The sequence below is a fragment of the Salarias fasciatus genome, chromosome 12 (genome assembly GCF_902148845.1).
Source record: "Salarias fasciatus chromosome 12, fSalaFa1.1, whole genome shotgun sequence".
Classification (NCBI taxonomy): Eukaryota; Metazoa; Chordata; class Actinopteri; order Blenniiformes; family Blenniidae; genus Salarias; species Salarias fasciatus.
The window spans coordinates 18,419,206-18,425,211 of NC_043756.1; positions in this window are offsets into that span (position 1 = coordinate 18,419,206).

The following is a 6,006-nucleotide window of genomic DNA, read 5'->3' on the forward strand; positions in this document are numbered from 1 at the left end:
TTTGAAGCACCAACCAAAAGGAAAACAATAGAGCAAATAGAGAAAGAAATGTCTTGCATAATGTAATTTAATGTTGAGAAGTTAATGCTTCACAAGTTACACTTACTAATTTAAGTTCCTTTGTTCCAAGATGATGTTGAGCCAGAGTATCCCTAAATTATATGAAACATATAGTTCAGTATTTTGGCTCTAGCAATGTATGTGCAACCCCATAAAGAGAGTAAAACAAGAAAATACACATGAACTGATGCAAGCATGTACACTGTAACTCAGAGAGAGGCATGACTGCAGTGGAAACTGTTGGAGAAGGATTCTAGAACAGGAAGTGTGTAATTATTGCAGACAGAGGGTCAGATAGATGGATGTGTGTATGTTTAACACTCCCACTAAATTTCCCTGCAATCTACTGGACTAATAGAAAGCAGGTGTGCGTGTGTGTGTGTGAGTGTGTGTGTGTGTGTTATACAGTATGTCAGTGTGAAAAAAAATGAAGCTAAATCTCAGGTTGCAGGCCGTTGAGTTTAGGAAATGAATGATGGACAGGGGTAATAGGATAAGAAAAGACTGAAAATGAGAAAAAAAAATCAGTCGATGTAGTGATGATAGCAGCGTAATTGTAGAAACATTTCATAGTTAATAGAGGATAATGAAAAAAAATTAAATTTTTACAAGAAGAAGGAAAGCAGTTTATTAAATGTTAATTTATTCCTTACAATTATAATGAATTTTACATTGGATGTGTCTTGTAACTCAAATTCTTGTTTATTCTCAGTTAAAATTGTACATTATCCATCACCTTTCAGTTTAATTCCTGATTGGTTGATGAAATAAACTATTCAGAACCAAACAGTTTTCTTTTCTAGTGAACCCTTAGTGATTAAAATGTAAACCTGTGAGGTTAATCAAGCGGGCGCACATACACGCACACGCACACACACACACACAAACACACACTTCATCTTAAATGTAAAAAATATATGCCTGTGTGTGTGTGTGTGTGTGTGTGTGTGTGTGTGTGTGTGTGTGTGTGTGTGTGTGTGTGTGTGTGTGTGTGTGTGTGTGTCCGGGTTTTCCTATGTTGAGGGGACAAAATGTCCCCACAACATAGGAAAACCAGGCACAATGTCATTTGTGGGGACATTTCTTGGGTCCCCATGAGGGGAAACAGTGTTTTCTTGGCCATGTTGCTGTTACTGAAAAAAGTAAAAGTGCAAAAACATTTATTTAGGGCTCGGCATTGTTTTGGTTTGGGTTAGGTTTAGGGTAAGGGCAGAGGCAGAGAGTGGGTCTCAGTACAGAGGGGGCGGAGCATTCTCGATGGGCCCTTATGATAGTAATTTTACCATTCAAACAATACCTCATCCTACCATCAAACAACACACTAACGCTCACTTTTATTGAGCCAAGCAAACCTATATGCCTCAGAAAGCAGAATAAAGTCACAAACTTGTTCTGAAGAACAAATACACATACGCACACACACACACACACACACACACGCACACACACACACACACACACACACACACACACACACACACACACACACACACGCACACAACTGCAGCCTGACAGCTGTCAATCTCTGAGCGTTCGCTGTCCATGGTGCTGAAAAATCAGATAAAAACTCACTGGCTAAATCTGTACCATCTTTGATACAGCTTAAATATAAAATGAACACAGCTGGTCTAAAATTACACAATCTATTCAGATAGATATAGACACAGCTATCTATATCTTTTGGAATTCACGTATATTGAAAAAAAAATAGACTTGGCGGTCTCTTATAGTTGAGAGCAACACAAGGCACATTCAAATAGGCAGGTTTTTAAGACCACAGCATTCTGATAAAGTTAATATTTTTGAAGGTTTCACTGACTCACCAGTGGCTCCGATGTTAGGTTTTCGGTAGTACCGCTAGCGGCTAGCATAGTGTTTAGCATACTGTTTAACTTCCCTCCAAAGAGTTCTGACCAAGTGCAAAGAAAAAACTTGTTCATGCAGCACAGCCAATCAGCGCTGGCTTACAGCTCTGATGCATTCATGGACAGTCATAATGTAAGAATTGGCAAATTGGAGCCCACAATCATATGCATATACCTTCTCGCACACACTGCGCATTTTATTATAATAATTTATTTACGATTAAATGTGAACACATCACATGAAAAGGGGCCCTATGACCTTGTGGGCCCTAAGGCGAAAGCCCCCTTGCCCCCACTCTGGCTCCGCTACAGGGTAAGGGTCAGGGTTAGGAGTTAGACATGAATGGGAGTCAATGGAAGGTCCCCACAAGAGTGGGAAACCCAACGTGTGTGTGTGTGTGTGTGTGTGTGTGTGTGTGTGTGTGTGTGTGTGTGTGTGTGTGTGTGTGTGTGTGTGTGTGTGTGTGTTTGGTGTGTGAATTTGTGCGTGCAGATATGCACAGACTTACTGTGCTGTTTCACATTGGTCACACAATCTCCTTTTTTTTTTCTCAGCCAATCCCCAGCTTCCTCTAAAGGTAATAAAGCGGCATGCTTTAAAAAGGCCTGGAATTGAAACTTAGATGGCAACCCAGGGACTATGTGATTACTTATGAAAAATATAAAAGGAAACAGAAAATTTATGGTCTGTATAGATGTAAAGTTTCTCCACCTTAATAGACCTCCAAAGGTGGCACGTGAAAGATGCAGGAAGGGTTATGTAAGGTCAAGGTCTGCTCCTCAAGGCAGAATTTCACACTTGCTTTCTGTGACTTCTCACAGGAGACATTGAGAGGCAGCAGAGCCTGGAACAGTCCTGATTTCCTTCTCTGTGCACAGATTCATATTCCTTTTTCTTCTATCTTTTTTTTTTTTTTTTTTTTTTTTTTGCTGCATGGCTCATGCATGTGTGAGTTTGTGTACATGTAGGTGATTGGTAGCAGGGTAGTGAAGATGGGGCGTGGTCAGAGGAACCATACCAGCTCCAAACGCTCCTTATCTCAGCTCTCATATTTTCTTTTTGTGGTATAGAGCAGGAGACACCACACAGAGCTTAAATTAAAAAAAAAAAAAAAAAAAAAGAGAAGCCTGAGCTGGTTTGTGCAGTGAGACAGGCATCAGTCAGGTCATGTTGGACCACTGCAGCCCAGCCAGGTTGGTAATGGCTGTGGTCTGGATCAGAACCGGTAATGGGATTGGTCTGGCTCAGTCAGAACTGACTAATTTGCCGGCAGCTGTGCAGTTCCTTGCCTCAGTGAGTCCAGGATTTGCTCCAGGGACTGATAGCCATGCTCTCAGGCCAAACCACAAGGTTAAAAAAAAAAAAAAAAATCAACTATACTGTACTACAGTGGCTCCGTGATTTGGATCTTTCAGATGCTATAAGTATAGACTGTATTTTTTTTGGAGTGTGACGTTTCATTTGCAAATGATAAAAAATGAAAATGATTGATGCATTTTTTGCCCTCATTGTCTTTTCTATATTTTGCCCTAATTCATGCATTAAAATGATTTTTTTTTTTTGACAGAATGATAAGAATGGCTTACTTCCAAACTCAGGACTGCAAAAAAATTACTCAACTTCACCACTAATACTTATTAATTTGTGGCTGTCTAATTTTCTCTTTGTTTTTCTGAATATGCATGTCTCTTTTAATTAGATAAATCAGTCTTCAGCTCCTTTTAAAATCCCACACCATGTCTGGATATTGACTTAAAGTCTTCTGGTCCAGCTGCCCAGTTAGTTGGTCACATCAAGCTGCAATCAGGCTTCCAATCCAGCCATGAAAGCAGGCAGACATGTGGAGGGGTTGCTGCCCCGCTGCGTGACATCTCATCTCTGAGCGCTGTAATAATCACAGAGTAACAGTACAGTAAAAGCACAAGTGGTTTACACTACATTTCCCCTTGCATCCACATGTGTGCCCATACAGGCACAGCCACACGCACACACACACACACACACACACACACACACACACACACACACGTACAAACACATGCGCAAAAACACAAAAACATCAGTGTGTGGGTTTCCACTTTGGGCTTAAACCACACTTGAATTTTTTTTTTGCCGCGGGTTTTCTTTCCGTCTTTCTCTCTCGCCCTCTCTTTTTTTGCGTTTGCCAGCAACCTTGTTCCAAACCCATATGCTGATGTTTTTACAAGACCTAGGCACACACAGCACCCCGCACGTGGAGTGATCAAGCCCTGATTGACCTACATGTTGGCCCAGGAAGGCAAACAGGGGTGGAGCTGACAGTGAACCCCAGCCAGTGGTTTATGATTTCAAGTGCTACTTCTCAGAGACACAAAGACACAGTAAATATTTCACTGCACAGAACTCCAGCATTGAAAACAATTAAGATAGATTTAAAAATACTAAATTCCAAGAACAGGTTAAAGTGAAGCATTATGACATGAAAGTGGATTAGTCATGGACAATATCATGAACAAATATAAAAGGAATAAAATGACATAATATAAGGACAAATTCACAAAAAAACAAAATGGATTAAAGGAAATAATTCAAATAAATCACTCATTCTACAAGTCATAAACTCAAATTTAAACATTGAAGAGCTCCCACTGCAAAAGCTTGGTCCCCTTAAATTACACTCTTGGCTTTGGAATGACAAGAGGGAACCCAATGGATTTAATTCTGTAAACGAGCTCACAGGGCTCAACATTTCCTGCAGACATGGCATTCTTCTTTGTTTGCATTTTATAATCAAAATAGCAACCAATGTAAATGTGAAAACCTATCATGGAAAAGTTTACATTCTGAGATTTTTAGTTTTGAACACATCTGGTGGAATACTTCTGAGAGAAAATTAGAGAAATTCAACTTTATTTTTGTATGAATTGTTTTTTCACCTTACAGATGTCTGAACCAACAACTTCAGTGTTATTTCCATGTTGGAAAATGTGCGTCAAGAACCGAGGAAAGAGGTGAACCAGCGCACACTTACCCGCCATATGTGCACACACCTGTAAACACACATTTCAGCTCAGACACAAACACACAAGTCTAAAGGCTTGCAGCTTTCCTACCACAGAAATTCTGAGGTCTAATCCAGAACTTAGTAGACCATTTTAAACACATTCTGCAGCTAACAGACTGCATTGCATCAATCTTACACTTATAACGTGCACACATACACTACATACCATGACTTGTACTTGTATATTTAGTGGGATTCAAGTGGTAAAAGCGTGCATTAACAGCCACTTAACCACACACAGACAGAGGCACAAGAAGTGCATTGTAGTACTTTACACACACACGCACACACACAGTCGATGCATGCATGTGCAGGCACACACACACACACACACACACACACACACACACACACACACACACACACACACACACACACAGGTTTGTGCACAAACTCAAATGCCATTACGTGTGTTTAAACAACCGTTTCCTGGTGCAATATGCAGGGCCACTCTGGTTCTGGCTGGAGCCCTTGGGTGATTTGTCAGTTTGAGCCATGCGGCCCGGGAACCCCTCAAAGTTTGCTTTGGGTTCCGGAGGGACACACTGTGGGACCTCTGAATTCCTGGCCATGGTATGCACTCTGCTTCACCCCCTGGACCCTCACGTCTTGAATGCATGACACAAATGCATGCACTCACGTTGATGAGAACATAAGCACATGCTCAGTGGAGGTGTACATTTTCAGGAGTGAACACATTTTCACATTACAGACTCACAGCACAGTCATTGTTTCACACATTCCAAGATACTTTTTAACCCATGAACTGTTAATGAGCGAAAAACAGGTTTACCTCAAAAATCAGGATTAGTCAAACCACACACATGCACAGGAACATGCACGTATGCACGCTCTTATGCACTTATGCACTCATGCGCTCACAAATGCTATTGAAACTACAATTTTATCACTGTTTGCAAATCGTAGGAGACAATTATCTCATACGATCACTCATAAAATCAAAAGTTGCATACAAAAACCCAAAAACTATCCCAACATTCATTTAATTAATTTAATCAGATTTTCTGTATCAGTGA